This window comes from Vombatus ursinus, unplaced genomic scaffold, assembly GCF_900497805.2.
Source record: "Vombatus ursinus unplaced genomic scaffold, bare-nosed wombat genome assembly UNPS02014813.1, whole genome shotgun sequence".
In the NCBI taxonomy this organism is placed as follows: Eukaryota; Metazoa; Chordata; class Mammalia; order Diprotodontia; family Vombatidae; genus Vombatus; species Vombatus ursinus.
Genome location: NW_020954591.1, coordinates 21594297 through 21613649, shown reverse-complemented (window position 1 = coordinate 21613649; position 19353 = coordinate 21594297). Strand labels below are relative to the sequence as shown.

The window sequence follows — 19353 nt, the reverse complement described above, 5'->3', positions numbered from 1 at the left end:
AGATGAATTGTTATTTTTTCTAGCTCTATGCAATATTTTTTGATAGTTTGATTGGTATGGCACGATTTAATTTAGGTATAATTGTCATTTTTATCATATTAGCTTGGCCTAACCATGAGCAATTAATATAAATAGAAATATATATAGAAATGCTGGTTAATGTGGGTTTATTTTGTATCCTGCAACTTTGCTAAAGTTATTAATAATTTCAAGTTTTTATTTGATTCTCTAGAATTTTCTAAGTACAACATCTGCAGAATGATACTTTTGTTTCCTCATTGCCTATTCTAATTCCTTTAATTTCTTTATCTTCTCTTTGCTGTAGCTAACATTTCTAGTACAATATTAAAAGAGGTGATTATGGGCATCTTGCTTCCCCTTGATTGTATTGGGAAGGCTTCTAGCCTATCTCCTTTAGTTGCTGAAGTAAAGCCATATAACTATTACTTATCATTTTAAGGTAAGCTCCATTTATTCCTATGCTCTCTAGTGTTTTTAATAGGAAAGGATGTTTTATTTTGACGGTCTTTTTGTGCATTTGAGAAAATCATATGATTTCTGTTGGTTTTGATATTTATATGGTCAGTTATGTTGATAGTTTTCCTAATATTGAACCAGCCCTGCATTCCTAGTATAAATCCTGCCTGGTCATAATGTATGATCCTTGTGATATATTATTGTAATCTAATTAAATTTTTTATATCAATTATTAGGGCTATAATTATTGGTCTATAATTTTCTTTCTTTCTTTTGACTCTTCCTGGCTTGGGTATCAGCCCCACATTTGTATCATAAACGTAATCTGGTAGGACTCCTTTCCCTATTTTCCCAAATAGTTTATGTAGTATTGGGATTAATTGTTCTTTAAATGTTTGGTAGAATTTGCTTGTGAATCCATCTGGTCTTAGGGGTTCTTTTCTTAGGAAGTTCATTGATGGCTTATTCAATTTCTTTTTCTTAGATTGGGTTATTGAAGTATTTTATTTCTTCTTTTAATCTGGGTAATTTATATTTTTGTGGATACTCATCCATTTCACTTGGATTGTCAAATTTATTGGCATATAATTGGGCAAAATAGCTCCTAACAATTTTCTTAATTTCCTCATTAGTGGTGAGTTCCCCTCTTTCATTTTTTATTACTAGTAATTTAGTTTTCTTTTCCTTTTTGTAAACCAAATTAACCAATGGTTTATCTAATTTTATTGCTTCTTTTAAAACCAACTTCTAGTTTTATTAGTTGAATGTTTTCTTACTTTTAATTGGGGATTTTTAATTTGTTCTTTTTCTAGTTTTTTTAGTAACATGCCCAATTCATTGGTCTGCTTTTTCACTATTTTATTGATATAAGCAATTAGAGATACAAATTTTCCCATACGTATTGGTTTGGCTGCATCCCATAATTTCTGGTAATGTTGTCTCATTGTTGTCATTTGTTTCTATGATTTGTTCTTTGAACCCACTTGTTTTTTAGGATTAGGTTATTTAATTTCCAATTAAATTTCAATCTCTTCAAAAAACAGAAAAGGACCTATGTGTAAAATAATATGTGTAGGAGCTCTTTTCTGGGGGCAAAGAATTAGGAATTGAGAGGATGCCCATCAGTTGCGGAATGGCTGAACAGGGGTTGTGGTGTGTGAGTATGGTGGAATGCTATTGTACTATAAGAAATGATGAACAGGATGCTCTCAGAAAAACCTGGAAAGACTTGCATTGTGTGATGCAAAGTGAAATGTAATATTTTAAGTTGATCAGCTGTGAATGACTTAGCCATTCTCAGCCTTTTTCTTGGGGGGGGGTGTCTATGTTTTCTTTCACAACATGACTATTATGGATGTTTTGCGTAACTACACATGTATAACCTAGATCAAATTGCTTGCCTTCTGAGTTGGGAGGGGGGAATGGGGAAGGGAGAGAGAAAATTTGAAACTCAAAGTTTTAAAAAATAAACTTTAAAAATTGTTTTTACAATTTTTTTGTGGGGGAAAATAAAATACTGAATGAAAAATAAATTTTAATCTCTTACTGTGTTATGATCTGAAAAGGATGCGTTTACTATTTATTCTGCATTGGGTTGAGGTTTTTTATGTCCTAATACATGGTCAGTTTTTGTGTAGGCATCATGTACTGCTGAGAAAAAGGTATATTCCTTTCATTCCCATTCAGTTTTCTCCAGAGATCTATTGTATTCTCCTTAACTTTCTTATTTTTTGGTTAGATTTATCTAGTTCTGAAAGGGGAAAGTTGAGGTCCCCCACTAATACGGTTTTAGTATCTATTTCCTCCTGTAACTCATTCAACTTCTTCAAGTTTAGATGCTATGCTGTATGTTTAGTATTGATAAGACTTCATCGTCTATGATACCTTTCAGCAAGATACAACTTAATTCTTTATCTCTCTTAGAGCTGTTTTTACTTTTGCATTGTCTGAGATCATGACTGCTACCCCTGCTTTCTTTGCTTCAGCTGAAGTGTGATAGTTTCTGCTTCAGCCCCTTACCCTTACCCTGTAACTCTCTGCTTCAAATGTGTTTCTTATAAACAGCATATTGTAAGATTCTGAGTTTTAATCCACTCTGCCATCTGCTTCTGGTTTTTGGGTGACTTCATCCCATCATGGTTTTAACTGTGTATTTCCTTCCATGCTATTTTTCCTTTTTTTATATCCTCTGTTCCCCAATAACCTTCCCTTTTATCAGTCCCCCTTCCCACTTCTATTATCCCTGTCCCTTTTTACTTCCTAATAGGGTAAAATAGATTTCTATATCCAACTGAGTATGTTCCCTTTTTCAGCCAATTTTGATGAGTACAGGCTTGAGCTTTGCCCCGCCCCCACACCCCATTATAATAGCTTTTTCATACCTGTTATATGGGATAATTTACCCCACCCCCCTTTTCCAGTGGAATTCTTTCTCACCCCTTTATTCTGTTTTTGGGGGTATCATCCCATCAAAGTCACCTTATATCCACACTCTCTATCTATCTACATATACTCCTTCGAATTGTGCTTATAGTAATAAAGGTCTTAAAAGTTACAAATATTACCGTGCCATATGGAAACATAAACAGTTTAACCTTACTGAATTTCTTTCCTTTTTACCTTTTAGTTTCCCTTGAGTCTTGTATTTGGAAGTCAGAATTTTTATTTAGCTGTGGTCTTTTAATTAGAAATGCTTGAAAGTCTTCTATTTTTTCCCCTGACTGTATTCAGTTTTCCTAACTCTTTTGTCTTCCATTATATCATATTCCAAACCCTGTGGTTCTTTAATGTGGAAGCTGCCAAATCCTGTGTAATCCTGACTGTAGCTCCACAATATCTGAATTGTCTTTTAGACTGCTTGCAGTACTTTCTCCTTGATCTGTGAGCTCTGGAACTTGGCTGTGATGTTCCTGAGTTTTCATTTTGGGATGCATTCTTTCAATTTCTATTTTGCCCTCTGGTTCCAATATGTCAGGGCGGTTTCCTTTGAAAATTTCTTGAAAGATGTCCAGGCTTTTTTTTTTTTAAACCATGGCTTTCAGGTAGTCCAATAATTCTTTTATTATCTCTACTGGATCTATTTTCTAGGTCAGTTGTTTTTCCAATGAGAAAGTTAACATTTTCTTCTATTTTTAAAAAACTTTTTTGTTTTTATCATATGTTGATATCTCATAGAGTCATTAGCTTCCACTTGCTCAATTCAAATTTTTCAGGAATTATTTTAATCAATGAGCTTTTGTATTTCCTTTTCCATTTGGCCAATTCTATTTATTAGGGGGTTATTTTCCTTGGTAAATTTTTGTGTATCTTTTCCCATGCCATTGACTTTTTTTTCATGATTCACTTGCATTATTTTCATTTCTTTTCCCAATTTTTCTTCTTCTCTAATTGGCTTTTTTTTTTAGGTGAGGCAGTCAGGGTTAAGTAACAACCCCAGGGTCCCACAGCTAGAGTATGTCAAAGTGTCTGAGGCTGGATGTGAACTCAGGTCCTCCTGACTCCAGGGCCACTGTTCTATCTACCTAGCTGCCCCTCTAATTTGCTTTTTAAAATCTTTTTAAGCTCCTTCAGGATTTCATTTTGGGCCCGAGACCAAATTACATTTTTCTTTGAGGCTTCACATATAGCAATTTTTATACTAATGTCCTGAGTTTATGCCTCGATCCTCCCTATCACCATAGTAACTTTCTATAGTCAAATTCTTTTGTGTTTTCCTCGTTTTTTTCTGCTTTTTTGTGACTTGGTGTTTTTATACGAGAGCTGGCTCTGGTCCTGCACAGCTTTTTGTGCTGGGGCTCAGGTCTTATTGCTGGCTTTCACTGGGCTTCAGAACTTAGCTTCTTGTTTTCACTGAAGGGTAGGTTACCCTTCTGCCTTGTACTGAGTGAGTGGAGGCTGGCTGCTACTGCTCCTATATTTCACTCCTCTCTCACCCCAGTGAGATAGATCTTTCCTGCTGGGATGGTAAGCTGCTTCCCAGCTCCTAGACCAATTCTAAGGTTTTCTAGTTTTTGGATGGGAATATGGAAGGGCTTCAAAGGGTTCCTTCCTCACTCCACTATCTTGACACCAGAAGTCTCTACTGACTTTTGATAACTACAATTGCTCATCTACCTCAAGATCGCCATCCGAGTTAGTTTGCTTTTAAAATAGTCAATCGAGAAGCATTTATTAGTCTTAAAGGCTGTGAGGTAAAAATAAGGCTCCTGCCCAAAAGAAGTTATTATTAAAACAGGGGAGACATTTACATAAAAGGAATATGTAGGAAGGTAAATCAGAGGGAAGGGCAGCTAGGTGGTGCAGAGGTAGAATTCTGGGCTAGGAGTCAGGAAGACTCTTTTTCCTGAGTTCAAATCTGACCTGACATGTACTTGCTGTGTGACCCTGGACAAGTCACTTAACCCACCTGCCTCAGTCTCCTCATCTCCAAAATGAGCTGGAAAAGGGAATGGCAAATCATTTCAGTATCTTTGCCAAGAAAACCCCAAATGGAGACATGAAGAGTTGGACATGACTGAAATGAGTGAACAAAAATCTGAGAGGGAAGGCTCTCTTTTTAAAGAAACTTTCAGCCACAAAGCAGGGCATGGTACTCTCAAGACGAGCTTCACAGCCTTGCTTTGTGTACTTGACGTGTCCCCTTAGTAATCTGAGATTTGAAAATCTGTTTGGTTATCATTGTTAGTGATCTTTTCATTAAAACTGATTTATACCTTCATTTTTCATCATTCCATCTTTTTTTATTCCCTAATTTTGATGAACTCCCTTCTTTGGCTTCCTTTGGGCACATTATTTTGTTCCTTTTAAATCTTTTTTTTCAGCAAGATTAAAAGTACTTCTAGGAATTGCTTTGGTTGCCTCCCATTCATTGTGACATATTTCTTGTTTTGTCATTACCTTTGAAATTAGTCTGCACAAGACATGAGTTGGTCATAAATGTATTTTCAATCTTGTCATAATGTTTAAGTTAAAATAATGAATTATCCATGCCTCCAAATGCTGTATTTCCTCTTGGCTGTATTCCCAAAATGTCTGCACCTGGAAATCAGCATAAACCTTGCTCCCAATTGCTACTTCCAGACTTTTCCTAACTTGTAATCAGTCTCTCTCTACTTCATCTTTATATGCAAACTTTTCCAAATAACTATCATGAGGACTCAAAAGGGCACTTCTGTCAATGGATTTGACATCTGCCTTCCAATCTTCTTTTCCATCTTTCACCTGCCACCATAGATTTACAGAGAGACTGTAGAGGGCAACTAGTCCAACCCCTTCATTTTACAGCAAAGGAAATTGAAGCCCAGAGAAAACTGACTTTCCTTAAGACACAAATTTTGTAATCTGATTCCAAATCTAGTACTATTTTCAAACACATCAAGATCCACTGTTGCAATTACAACATCCATCTCAATGACCTCATTTTCCTCACTCGAAGTCAATTACCCTCATCTTCATTTCATGAGTTAACATAGTTTGTGGCTGAAAGTTTCTTTAAAAAGATAATTTAGTCCATTTTTGACCTGGAAGTCATATCTAAAGTTTTATATTCCTGTGAGTTTACAACTACTCTAAAACTCACACCTCTTCAGTACCTGATGCCTTTGTTTCCCACATTTGGAGAAGTGGATATTGGAGAGCTCTTCCCAGACCTATTTAAGGAAGAGGGCCCAGGGCAGACAGATACTCCCTGGCTCAAGATATTCTTCCTCTCCCCTGCCCTTTTCATTTTTTTATGTGGTTGATCTCTTCAAATTAAGGGACTGCCTTTTTTTGTATCCCCAGCACTGAAGACTGCCTGGCACATAGTAGTTAGCACTTAATGTTAACTGACTCTATCTTCTTACAAATAAGATTGAGTCTCCAAAGTGAATGGGTCCTTAACTTGATGAAGGTTTAAAAAAAAAAAAAGCAGACTTCAAATATAAGCCTTTTGATTATACTCAATCCTACTTCAGTTCACTCCCCTACCAAATTCACTGCCATTCAATAAGCATTGACAAAATGTCTCATATGTGCTAGGTGTGAGAGATACCAAACACTATGAAACCTAGGTTGGTTGTATCTTAACCCTATCCATGAGAATAAAGTTCTTTGGTCCCTCCCCTTCTCTTCAGTCCATCACCCAAATTCTAGTCTTATTTCCTCTTGTTACCCAGACATTTCAGTCCTTCAATCTTATGACTACCACCATACCATAGCATCCCCTGTCCACTCCCAACTTGAGATAAGCCATTAAAATGAATTCCTTCAACTTTCTTTACTGTCCTAAAAATGTTTTCCTAATCCCTTTACTCCAAGAACCCTTCTAGCCCAGGAGTTCTTGATCCTATCCTCTTAGTCAAAACTTTTTTCATTTAACAATCTATTCTCATCAACCTCTCCTCTCTTGGATCTGATAAAACTGATTACTTTTACTTAAATCAAAATTCCTCTTGAATTTATGCTTATTCATTTCAAGTTAGTTCTTTTATTGGAAAATTCATATACTTTATTCTGGCTGCTTGTGAATTATGCAGGTTATTGTACTATATAAGGCTGGATATTACATTATAGAAAATTTATTACAGTTTGCAGTATCAGCCTGAACTGGGAAACATTGGAAAATAAAAATCCTAAGTTCCTTTCCAAGCCTTAAGTTCCACAGTTGTCAACTGAAAGCAGAAAAAGGGCACAGAACAAAAGAGGGTAATCATGTCCATTTTTAATGACTTTCACGTTACAATAGGCATCAAAAGATAAAGCTGTAGAAAAACAAACCATTTACCTTTGGCTTGAACAATTTAAGGAATTCTAAACATGACAATATCACATTACTTTGTTGTACCCACTCACCCTAGGAAACTGACAAGATGTTGAACTTTCCCACAACCATTTATGAGTAGCTCAGGTAAAATGGATCTTTGCCTCTGATCCTAAGGACACAATGAACTTCAAAGACTGTAACCAAAAAGTCGATTTTAATCTGGAGCCCATGGTAGGAACAAGGGATGAAAAAGGTTCTTATATAGGTCAGGACATATATGGTTGCAAAGTTCACTTTAAAAACCAGAATGAAGCAAGAAATTGTGCATCCAAACTTCATATAGCCTTTATTCATACAAATCAACTGAAGAGGTGCCTTCCAAAATTTATCATAATACCACAACCATTCTCCAGAAATTAGGTTCTTTAAATATGGTTTATAGGTGGTCCAAAAATCAAGTGCAAACAGGAGATACTGGTGGTTTCCAGCCAGCACAGAAAAGACTGGAAGAGTAGGAATGAGGGAAAGGGTACTTACTCTGAATGACTTTTTTTCAGGAAGCTCATCCATGTCTGGAGGTAAATGGACAGTGTCTGTGCTGCCAACCTGAATATAAGTCAGGCACTGTCTTTTAGACCTATAAGGAAAAAGGGAGGCCACTCACAGGAAATGGAGAACCTCACCAAAAGAGGGATCTGATGACAAAAGCAAAAGGCAGATTTTTATTCCAAGTAATTTGAGTAAAAAAAAAAAAACCTTTGTGAAGGTCAGTTTTAATATTTCACCACAAAAGCCTGCAATGCATTTTAACAAATAAAACATTTAATATTTTGGCCTTTCCTATTAATAATTTAAAATAACTGAGAATTACATTCAAGATCACTTTATCCAAAGTAACCATAAAAGAGTTAACACAGAAGAATGTGGCCCTATGAGTCTATTTCCAACCTGAAAAAGAAAAAAAAAACTTGATTAATATATATGTATATATATAAAAATATAAATAATTGTTAAATGAAGGGATAAATTTACTTTAAACTAGCCAAATAAGAATTTTTTGTATAGGGGTGGGTTGGGGGGGGGCGGCGGCGGTAACAGGGGAGGGAAATAAAAGAGGTCTTTCCTACTTAAGACCTTCCCTAATCCCAAATGGAAGTACCTTAAAACAAAAGCTAGAATACATATTCACTTTTGTCTTGTATCCCCAGTGCCTGGCACATAGACACTTACATACTTACTGATGAATTGATGGAAGCAATTTTCTAATTCCAGTAAATTTACTGGTCTTACAACCGGAATTCCACCATTTACCTTTCCTTGTCATCAAAAAGCTAGCCTACTGTGGAATAAAGGACTGATCTCAGGATTACTAATCAGTATATTATTACAGAATTCAAAATTACGTTTTATCTAATGTAAAAATTCTTTGTACTTAGACATTTTCACACAAGAATTTCAGAAGGACTTAACTACCAGTATTTTAATTCTTGCAGCATTTTTCTGAAATAGGCATGGAGAAATGGCCTCATGGGATAGACTCACATTACAAGTAAGGAAGCAAAAAAAAGTTTTCCTCCTAATTCCTGGAGGCAGTTTTGCATGATAGTTACAGAGTTAGCCAAAGCAAGAAATGCCTAGATTCAAGGCCTTCCTCTGCACAGACATTATCACGCTAAGAATATCATGGTACCTGGCACTGAATTTCTCAGATCTTGGCGGGTGCCAGATTAAATGGTAACTGGGAAATGGTTAACAAAATAAATAAACATAGAGCATGGAAAGATGTTAATTTATGGCTTTGTAAGTTAATAAGCTGTGCCTAAGTTTCTATCTGGAATCTGACAGAACTGCTCTTGGTAAGCTCTCCTGCTCTAGGACTACAAAGCACCAATGAAATTCTACTTCTACCTTCTATTTTGGATCTTTCACAATCAACTTCTGTTGGCTTTTTCCAGTTTTTGAGAAAATGAATGAGTACACATCCTTACTAAACTAGCATCTTTTAAATATGTGAGTTAAGATTTTGTTCAATGATATCTATCGATGACCTATTTAAGTCTCAACAGGAAACAGAAATCTTACTATTTCTTTGTAGCTTGCTCAGGACAGAGCTGGGCAAACAGTACAGGTACTTAGAAGTTAGGCTAATTTAAACTGCTAATGCTCTGTTCTGTCAGAGATTCTGGAGGAAATGGTTAAGGATTTATAAATTACTACAAATTAATATAAATATTCATGAGAATGACCTGACATTTAATTATTAACAAGGTAATTTCTTCCATAAATATTTAGTTTGTCATAAGTAAATCTGAATAGTAAATAGGCAATATTGACTATAACTGTTTCCTTCCAAATTTAAGTTTTACTGATGCTTTTTGTTTTCTATCAGTCATTTCTAGATATACCTTCATATAACCCCAAAACACTGTTAACAAATATAACTGACTTTCAAAGGAAAATAAATATTTAAAAATAATTTACCTGCCTGCTGATGAGAATAAAATGCTCTCTCTTGCCTTCCTCTACTAACAAGGATATAAGGATAGGCCTTCTAAAAGCACATGTCAAAAGCTAGTATTGATGTTGGAAAAGCGGTAGATGCAGCTGAAGGAACATTGCATTAGAAAGCAGAGATGTGAGTTCCATCCCAGCCTGACCCATTTCCATGTCCCCTTCTCCCTACATCCCTTGCAACGGGGCAACATTGGGCAAGCCACCACCTTGGTCTTCAGTTATTAAGTGGAGAACATGATACATCTCTGCCCAAAAGTTGGACCAGATGATATTTATTTTGGGTCCCTTACAAGTGGCAGAAAACTCTCAAATCTTAAAGGCTATGGCAGGAGACTATTTCCAACAGATACTACCTAAGCTAGAAAGTTAATAACCACAGGTCCAACAAAAAAAAAAAAAGTGTAAGAAGACCAGTTTCCAAAACCGAGAGAGGCTCGTCACCAAAAGTTTGGCCACCAGATGATGAATTCTCTGACCAAGGGAACTCATGAAAGAAAAAAAATATTGAGGGCATGAAAGAGAGTCAATCTGCATATAGAGGGAATTACCAAATGGTTGAAATCACAGATCTTTAGAAATTTTGAAGATGCATTCCAGTAACAGCATCCATCCATCTCACCATGTGTGCCACAAGAAGTGCTGAGCCTTCTGCCAATGATCATTGGAATTTTATCACTGGTCCAGCTAAAAAATTCAATATATCAGACTTGAAATATTTTTTAAATTTTTATTGATATATTTTTATTTTTACATCACCTTTATTTTCAAATATATCCCTCCCTTCCCAAACAAGCAAGTCATCCCCTATAACAATGATTAAAATGAAAGAAGAAAAAGAAGCTTTTTAGTAAAGCAAACCGATGCATCAACTGAGTCCAACAGTTCATGTAATGTTCCATTCCCAGTGTTCCCCACCTTAGCAGAGATGGGAGGGAGGTACGTTTTCATTCATCTTTCCCCTGGGGCAAAGCTAGATCTTAGAGCAACACAATATATATTTTTAGGTTTTTGTTCTTTTGATTATTATTTTTTTCCTAGTTTTGCTTACTTCACTCTGCATCAGTTCATAATTCCTCCTATGCTTCATATTCATTTCTCACAGCTTGCACAGCAATTTGTTTGGCCATTCCCCAACTGATTATTATTTACTTTGCTTATAATTCTTGGCTACTACAAAAATAGCTACGTATCTTTTTCTTTTCTTTTTCACTTTATGAGGCCTTTTTTTTGGTCTTTAAATTCAGTGGCATATACTCATAGCAGTAGGATTCATGGGTTAACTTTTTAAAAAGCTATGTGTGTGTGTATGTAAGTTATGATATATATAAAAATAAAAGTTATATATACTTTTTAAAAGCATAATTCCAAATTTCAGTGGGTCAAATCATAGAAACACAACCAGTGTATAGTGTGCCTCTTGTTATACAGTCCCACTAATATTGACTATTTTCATCTGTTGTTATTGTTGTAAATATGCTAGATTTAAGGTGAAATCTCAAGAGTTGTTAAAAGTATTATTGATGATAATTTCAAGGTTTCTAGAAATGCTTCTTCTCTACTATTTAAAAAATAGAATGGAAACATTTCTGTCTAAACTCGATTTCAGAGACATTTCCCCTTTCCAAGTGCTCAGTTTCAAAGAGCTGATCTTTACTTAAGGTCTTTTCTAGCTTTAAACCCTATGATCCTATTTTTAAAGTATTCACTAAATGCTTTATATAAAAGTATCCTTTCAAAAAATCTCATTTGAAAATTCAGTCCTATCAGCATGAACTTGGAAATAGGATAATGGAAAAACCAATGCTCACACTGATCTGATTTTATGTTCACAAATGGATTATGGTAAAATAGAAAGAGCACAGAACTTGGAATCAAAGGACAACCAGGATTCAAGTCCCAAGTCTGCTAATGATGGTCTAAGTGATCTTAGAAAGTCACTTCATTTGTCTATTATGAGTGGCTCCCTCACCACAAAAAACCAGTCCCGTGGAAACATACCTCCAAACTTACACCTTTCACACTGGTTTAGATATTGCCTACACTGGCATATGTCATAATCCTCCACATATTCTTAATAAACTGAAACATAAAATGCACATTAATAGCACTTTTCTCTTATTCATTAAACTAAATATTTTTCTTTCCCTTTCTTCTATTACTATTTTCAATCCATAGGAGGTGAATTTAATGAGTCACAATAGAATCAGTAATTATAGTATATAGTAATTATGGCCTTAATGTTTTGTTTTCTTTTCTGTTTTTCTTTCTATCAAGCAGTGAACACCACGGGCATTGAAAGATTCTGAATAAAAATTAAGAAGCTGAGTGGGGGGAAAATCACCATGTCAAATATCTCAGATACCTAAGATATACAGAAAACCACAATAAATACATAAGCCTAAGAGCCATTCCCCAATAGTTAAGTAGTCAAAGGACATAAAGATTTCAAAAGAATTATAAATTATCAACAAAACAAAGAAAAGATTTTTTCAAATCACTAATAAGAGAAATGAAAATTAAAATTATTCTAGTGTTACACCTCATACTCATCAAATTGGAATAGCTAAAAGAAACAGTTGATGTTGATGGACCAATGGATAATCTGTACACTAATATACTGTTAGCCATAATGTGTTTATAAACATCTGGGGACACAATTTGAAATTATGCAAGAAAATCCAGAGATAAGGATTTCATAACCCAGAATCTGTGATTTTTTTAAAAGACTCTATTTTGATAGCTATTTTAATATAATTGGTTTCCTGTGTAATTCTATGTATTTTTATTGTATGAATTTCAAAATATTAAAAACAGGTTTCATCAGACTACCAAATGGGTCAAAAATGCAAAAAAGGTTTAAGAACCACTGTGTGAAACTGTACGTATTCTTTGACCCAATCATTACTCATATATCTTTATGACCAAAATTTAAAAAAAAACCCCAAAAAACAGCAAAACCCTGTAAATTATAGAGGGTACACATCACTTGGAGAATGGCTGAACAAAATGTAGCATATTAATAAAATTATTGCATTATAAGAAATTACCATAAAGAGCACAAACAATGGGAAGACTTGGATGAACTGATGCAAAGCAAAATAAGCAGAAATGCAAGACTATACAACAATGAGCACAATAGAAACCAAAAAGACTAAATGAACCCAAACTATGAGTAATTATAATGAATAATCTTGGTCCCACAGAAAAGAAGATGAAATGCCCTCCCTTCAACCTTTTTATCAAAAAATGTTATTGCTTAGTCGTTTTCAGTTGTGTCCGAATCTTTGTGACCCTTTTAGGATTTTCTTGGCAGACATACAGAATGGTTTGCCATTTCCTTCTCCAGCTCATTTTGCAGATGAGGAAACTGAGGCAAACAGGGTGAAGTGACCTGCCCAGGGTCAACTAGTAAGTGTCTGAGGCCAGATTCCAACTCAGGAAGATGAATGAGTTTTCCTGACTCCAGACCTGGCACTCTATCCACTGCACCAGCTAGCTGTCCACAAGCATGGGATAATAAATTTGACCAAAGGTGGCAAACATGAAAAAAATTTTATAGGTGAGGAAGCTGAGGCAAATAGGGTTAAGTGAATTGCCCAGGGTCACACAGCTAGTAAGTATCTGAGGTTGGATTTGAAGTCAGGAAAATGGGTCTTCCTGACCCTGACACTGGCACAATATTCACTGTGCCACTTAGCTGCCCACTGTCAAAAAGTAAGGGATTGCTAATTTAGAATGGTATATGTATTATAAGATTTAATCACTGGCAGCTGGCTTAGCTTAGTCAGCCATTTTGCTTTCTTAGAAGGTAAGATCCAATGTGATGTAAAAATAAAAAACATCAAATAAAACTAGCACCTTATTGATCCAAAATTCATTCCAAAGTTGGTTCCCCAAAACTTTTATAAAATCCAAGTGCAACCCATAATCAGTTTTATTTTTCAACACATAACTATTTTTATCATTAAAATTTCTAATTTTAAGGATGAAGGCAGTATTCAATTCACTGCTGTAGCAGGAAGGGGAAAATATAGTTGGAGGTTCTGATTTTTAAATCGGCTAAAATTGAAAGGTTCCAACTCTAGAATTCCTAGTTTAATATTTGCTTAGAATTTGAAGGAAGAATACACAGCTTCTGTCCAAGCAAAATTTAATAATAAGATTCAAAATGTCAGCAAACTAGATGGCAAAAAAAAAAAAAAAATTACTACTGAAAATATTCTCCTTTAAAGGGCCTAAGAAAGTCTCCTTACTAATTTGACCAGAGGTCATTCTCAAATAGAAGCTATACACATTAAATGAACTCTTTCTGAAAGTTATAAATAGGGGTATATACTAAGAAATAATTACAAAAATTTCCATACTAAAAATATTTACTATGACTTTATTAACATTTCTTTTAGTTCAACTGATGTTTTTATTGATTGTGATCAATACTAATGGATCACTTTTGCTCTCTTTCTCTTGATTATGAATTTTATTCAGATGGGGGAATCAATAATGGGACCTAAAAAGCATCACCTCAACCTTCAATTATACTCTGAAGGGACAGAAGTAGGGGAAAAAAAGAAGAAATTTTCATTAAATAATAGGTCAACAGATATTAAATAAAACCAAACAAAGTTACATACCAGAAAAGGTATCCTGAATTCAGCATTCCTATTCTGATCACATCTTTTCTCCTGAATTACAAATGGAACAAATTTTAGGAAACGTCATCCATATTTTCTTACTTTACCATCATCTTAGGAAGAGAATAGAACCACATTAGGCCATTAAAAATTCCTAGCTCATTGAAAAAATGTAAAATGAAGACTTATATGGCATTATAATGGAATTCAGGAATTACAAGTATAATAATCACCTTTTAATCTACATTAACCTGAGATATAAATTTGACACATGTCTAAGTAAACATAGTTCTGCTTCTGTCCATTTTCTCCCACATTTAATAAAATTTCTAAAACTTAAAAAAAAAAAGCCACCAAACACTCTGATCATGGATAACAATCAACTTCACATAAGCTAAAATTAACTTTTCTAAGCAAATAATCTATAAATATTATTGTAAAATATTAAGATACCCAAAAAAACCTTTTACTATTTCAGAAATGTGACTGTACTGGCCTCAGCCAACTCCTGTGCCCAAAATTTCTGAGTAATTTTTCCAGTGTTTTTCTACTTTTATAATCTCAAAAAAATAGGAATTGATTTTTACAGGTAAGCTTATATTTCTGTATAACTATATAATAGAGAAAACAGTAAAAAGGTAAAAGATGAATGCAACAACAATCAATGACTGTGCAGTGTTCAATTTTTCAGGTGAAATAGATTTGGTTTATTAATATGACTGTAATATTTGTTACTTTGAAAAATGTTAAAAACAAAAACACCTCACTTAGATTAAAACAGCTAACTACAAGTTAATTGAGCCTTTTTCCTCAATGGTTAGGCCTGAAGTATTTATAAAGAAAACACATATGTCTCCTTACCCCCAAAAAAGTTAGAATTATAAACATTAAAAAAAAATGAAAAAAAAAAAAAAATTAAAAGGTCAGGCACCAGAAAGAGTGGTTCATAATTTGGCCTCAAAAAATGTTTTTAAGGAGTACCTAATGAATCAAAAGAAAATCAGAAAAGGTCTGAAATATCAAGTGTCCAAGACCTCCCATTGAGGTAAACCTGTTAAATAATATGGAAGGTTAACCAATAGTGAAAAATGCATAAACTATGCAGACTAAGTATTAAGAGGAAAAAAAAATCATTAACTGTGATCTGAACTCTGACTGTGGAACAACTATTGGGCAAAGATTTCAACAAGACTAATCCAATACAAATTATACTTTTTAAAAAAATTGTAATTTTTAACTTCCCATCCAAAACAACCAAAGTTCCTGAAGGAAGCTTTCCTTTACCTTACACCTCATATTCTCAAGCCCAAAATATAATTTTTCTCAAACAGAATTAGAATTTTTAACAATGAACACCTCTAATATATTTCTGTGGCCTTTAAATTGGAGCACATATTTAGAGGTACTTAGAACCTTTTTAAAGGAAAGGGGAGTAATGCGACATGGAAGATATAAAAATGAATATATTTTTCCTCCTCCTTCCACAAGACTGTGAATCAGCATTTATGAGGTTATACCCAATGCATTCTCACAACTGCATCAGAATCAGACTCCACATTTCCTTTAAAAAACAAGGTCACATTTTAAAAACATTGACAATCCAGTGAGAAAAGGCAGTTACATTTAAAGTTCATATAAGTTTTAGGAGGGCTACTATATGAAACAATACTTAAAAAGTTTCCTGACATATCATGAATTCTAAAAACCTCATGAAACATCAAACAACTTACTATGCATTTGTACAGAATAATTTACCAAAAAAAAAAATTTTTTTTTTACCTAAAGACAGTGAATTCCACTGAAGCAAAACTCTTCTGGCTTTCAGTCAGAAGGAAATACATTCTGATCATGCCCATTATCATCACACAGAAAGAAGAGCTTCACTTCTGGGATGCACTCAATCCAAAATGTACTGGGAAATGGTGGGGAAGGGAGGAAAGGGGATAGTTTCTCCATGCTATCAAATAGTGCTCCCAAGATGAATGGTCAGGAACAATGTTCATATTTGCATTTACTCCTTTGCCTTCATGGCTAAGATGACAGACAACACCATTGGTAGCTAAAGAGGGGAAGAGAAAAAGAAAGAAGTCATTGGTAGAGAACTCATGTAACAACCAGAATATATTCCAAACTTTTCCCTACAGGCTCATTTTGTTCTTGTGTTAGAATGACTATAATTCAAGGTTAAAAAATTGGACATATATGAAATACAAACATATCTGAATGTTGCTAAGTGATGACCATATTGAAGAAATATATATTATAGAACTAGCACTATCCGAAATAAGAAAAGGTAGAGCACAGTAACAATATTCCATAAGATTTTGTAAATATACTTCAAAGTAGTGGGGCTCAAAGTACATTTTTGAAGCAATAAAACAAAAATAAATGTCAAGTAATGTTACCAAAACTTCAAATATTAATAAGTATATTCTCATTAATTAAAAATTACACTAGCGTTTTAGAAATTTGTGCAATTCAAAATTGTGTAACAGGAGAGTCAAACTAATTCATATCTCCACCAAAAGTGCTCTGTATTCCACAACCTTTCAATACTGGTGACTCTTCAACTCTTGCCATTTCTGACAAACTGCTGAATGTTGAGGAGAAACCTTATTTTGTTTTGATTAGTATTTTTCTTATTAATGATTGAGAGCATTTTTTCATGTGTTGGTTACTTTGCAAATCTTTTCAAGTGAGTTTGTGCCCTTTGATTGATAATTAATAGGGAATGGCTTTTGTTTTGTTACATTTTGTTTTTGTTAGTTGCATACATGTTTAGAATATTAGTCCTCTGTCAAAGATAACAGTATCTATAACCTTAAACTCAGAAATTCCACTGCTAGATATACTCCTAAGGAGGTCAATGAGAAAAAGAGAGGCCTAACATACGGGAATATGTTTTTAACATTGATTTTGGTCCCAGCAAAGAACTAAGAATACTGCATGGAAGGGCCTAACAAATTGTAGTATATAAATATAATGGAATATTAATGTGACATGAGAAATTAATTCTGAAGTATACGGAGAAGTATGACCCAATAAACTGACTCAAATTAAAGGGGAAAAACCAGGTAAACAATATACAGTGACAGCAACAATGTAAAAAGAAAAGAACAAGAATAAAGTGGAATATTCAAATGAAATGTTGCAAAAATAATGACCAAGCTTGTTCCCAGAGGAGACATAAGAAAAAACCTTTAACCTCTTTCCAGCTTCTTTGCCAAGAATGGGGACCAAGTGTGTAGAAGACTGTACATACATGGTCAAACCTTACTGATAGTCTGCTTTGTTTTGTGGTTCTGTTTTCTTTATTAAAAGGGACAGTTCTCAGAAAGAGTAGAGGGTGAGGGGGATACATGGCAAAAAAAGGTAAGATGTAAACCAAAGTGATCAATAAAAATTAACTAGGAAAGCAGCTGTGACAAATTGTTTCAACTCCTTATATTTAACATTTTCCTTTAAAATTCGTGTATTTAGTTTTTGGTGCCTACAATGTTATTTGTGAAAGAAAACATGGAAGGATTTAGTTCTAGATAATCTAATAAGTAAAATTCAGATTTAGTGAGGAAGACTGAACCCAAAAAAGTCATTAATGATCTGTTCAGATTGTTTCATTCTTTTATTTTTACTGCCAGCACTTATCCGAGTACTGACACATATAGTAGATGACTTAATTCATGCTTCTTGATTGATCTGAAGGTCTTTTAATAGAAGAGTCCACTATCTGTGATAGGTCCCATTCTGTGAGATGTTTTATCCCTGACTAGGTTGGGCTGAAGGAAAATGTGGCATACTCTAGAAGACACAAAGCTGGGGATGCTATCAAAATGTATGTCAGGACTCAAAAAGATTTCAAAAGGCTAAAACAATAAAATTCTGCTGGATCAAGTAAAATGAAAGTGAGAAGGGATAAATACAAAGTCTTATTATACATACCTTTTAAAAAATTCAACTTTGGAAGCACAAAATTGGACGGATATTGCTAGGGAACAGTCATTAGGAAAAGAACTAGGTGTTTTTAGAGTAAACTGAAAGCGCATTGTTAATAGTGAGACACTGAAGCAAAGAAAACTAAAGCAAACTTTGGCACCATTAAAAAAAAGTATGGGATCCATGTCTAGGTAGTTGTTCTATGCCATTTTAAGATCACTTTTAGAACATCATGTTCAAATCTGGACACCACACCTTGGGAGGAAACTCGTAAGATAAGCTGGAGGCAGGCGAAAGCAGCTAGAATGGGAAAGTGCTTGACAATCATATCGTAAGGATTTAGTGATGGAACTGAGGATTTTTTTTTTTGAGGTGGAAAGAAAATGCTTGGGGAAGAAAAAGAAAAGTAACAGATGTATTCAAGTACTGGAATGTCTGTCATGATAAAGACTAAAATTATGTTTGACTTCTATGAACAGGAGTTATACAAATGTGGAATGTGCTGAGTTGCAAAAAGAAGCACACTTAAGACTTAATATGCAAAATTAACAATTTAAAATTATCCAACAGTGCAATTGGATATTCGACAGAAGTCCTGATGACCTAGTTCAGGTACAGACAGCACTAGATCACCTCCATAGCTAGCTAATCTGCTGATAAATCTTACCAATTCTACCTAACACCTCCCACTGCCTTCTCTCCTCTGACACTGGCACCTCTGGTGAAGTCCAGTCCCTAATCACCTCATGGCTGAATTATTGCAATGGCAGGTTCCCCAAACCAATGCATTCATTCTCTGTTCAGCACTCAGAGATCTTAAAACATGTGGCCCACTTCAAATGGCTCCCTGAAACCTCCAAGATCAAATATAAGATTCTTTCTCTGGTGTTCAAAGCCCTTTGAAACCTTGACCCTACCAATTATCAGTCTTATTACATCTCTCCCTTATACTCTTTCCCTCACTCTATAATTTACAGTACAGCAACACTGGCATCTTTGCTGTTGAAAGAAAGGAAAGAAGGAAGGAAGGAAGGAAGGAAGGAAGGAAGGAAGGAA

The 19353-nt window shown here is 34.5% G+C and overlaps 1 long non-coding RNA gene across 1 annotated transcript in view; it reads right to left on the bottom strand.

The window, feature by feature from the left end:
- Positions 1-7162: 7162 nt before the first annotated feature.
- Positions 7163-19353, bottom strand: part of LOC114054476 — a 17734-nt gene continuing 5543 nt past the window's right edge. The window contains exons 2-5 of the long non-coding RNA XR_003570488.1: positions 16144-16423; positions 14365-14415; positions 10282-10417; positions 7163-8167 (exon numbers count right to left, since the gene is read on the bottom strand). This is a non-coding gene — a long non-coding RNA (uncharacterized LOC114054476). The remainder of the gene's footprint in view (positions 8168-10281; positions 10418-14364; positions 14416-16143; positions 16424-19353) is intronic.